This window comes from Schistocerca gregaria, chromosome 2 (assembly GCF_023897955.1).
Source record: "Schistocerca gregaria isolate iqSchGreg1 chromosome 2, iqSchGreg1.2, whole genome shotgun sequence".
Taxonomy (NCBI): Eukaryota; Metazoa; Arthropoda; class Insecta; order Orthoptera; family Acrididae; genus Schistocerca; species Schistocerca gregaria.
In genome coordinates, this window is record NC_064921.1 from 158,480,543 (window position 1) to 158,482,060 (window position 1,518).

At 46.6% G+C, this 1,518-nt stretch overlaps 1 pseudogene; it reads left to right on the top strand.

The window, feature by feature from the left end:
- Nucleotides 1–309: 309 nt before the first annotated feature.
- LOC126337134 (5S ribosomal RNA) lies at nt 310–427 on the top strand (annotated as a pseudogene).
- The last annotated feature ends 1,091 nt before the right edge of the window (nt 428–1,518 follow it).

Sequence of the window (1,518 nt, forward strand, 5' to 3'; positions counted from 1 at the left end):
TATAATGAAGTACTATTTGAAAAAGCTGAAAAATATGCCCAGGCGAATCTCGATAAGATTTCAGAGCAGTAAAAATAACGGCAACTTGCTTTAAATTTTCAGAGGTGTAAAATCGTGCACTTCAAAACAAACAAAATTGGAATGAGTCATCTCATACAAATACCCAATTGTAACAATTTTTAGGGATATGAAATGGAAAGATCACTTAGGCTCAATCGTAGGTAAAGCAGACGGTAGACTTCGAGTCATTGGCCAGACTCTGACAAGATCCAACGAATCTACAAAAGAGATTGCATACAAAACACTCGTGCCAACGGCCTTGCTGCAGTGGTAACACCGGTTCCCGTCGGATCACCGAAGTTAAGCGCTGTCGGGCAGGGCTAGCACTTGGATGGGTGACCATCCGGTATGCCGAGTGGTGTTGGCAAGCGGAGTGCACTCAGCCCATGTGAGACAGATTGAGGAGCTACTTGATTGCGAAGTGGCGGCTCCGGTCTCGCAAACTGACAGACGGCCGGGAGAGCGGGATGCTGACCACATGACCCTCCATATCCGCATCCAGTGACGCCTGTGGGCAGAGGATGACACGGCGGCCGGTCGGTACCTTTGGGTCTTCAGGGCCAGTTCGGGAGGAGCTTATTTTTAGTTTTTAATACGAAACACTCGTGTGACCCGTTCTATACTACTGCTAAAGTGCGCAACTGAACACATCTTTGTTTGACACACGGGATAGCGTCACACAAATGCTGAAAAATCTCACTTAGCAGTCTCTGGAACATAGACGCAGGTTACCCTGCGAAAGCTTCCTTACAGAATTTGAAGGGACGGTATGACTGTATTAATTGAGGAATCTAGGAATATACTACTACAACCCCTACTTACAGCTACCTCAGCGACCGAAGAGAGGAGACTGGAGACATATGAGTACGGTCATTTAAGTAGTTCTTCCTTCTCCGCTCCATGCTCAAATGGAACATGAAGCTCCTTTTCGTGATTTCTCGAAGTCATCAGAACCGGAGCAAAAAAAACGGTTTCTAGGATGCGGAAGAAAATCGCCCTCGCCATTTCAAACTTTACAAAGGAACCATCCCTGTACTTGTCTGAAACGATTTAGGCAAATCACACAAAAAATAAATCTGTATAGCCGGACGCGGATTTGAACCGTCGCCCTCCGGGTTGACAGTCCAGTGTGCTAACCACTGCACCACCTCGCTCTGTGGAGTATGTAGTACACATGTCAAATTGGACTGACATGTGATACTAGATAAGCACAAAGAAGGGCTATGTTAATAGTCAAAGATTGTTTGACCCGTGAGAGAGAGACCACCTTGCCACGGTTCGTGCGGCTCTCCCAGTCGGAGGTTCGAATCCACCGCCGGGCATGGGGGGTGTGTGTTTGCCCTTAGCGTAAGTTAAAGTTGCATTAAGTAGTGTGTAAGCCTAGGGACCGATGACATTACTACAAATTTCAAAAAATTGTGAAGGTAAGATTACTCTAATTGCGGTGCGCTCAGGAGA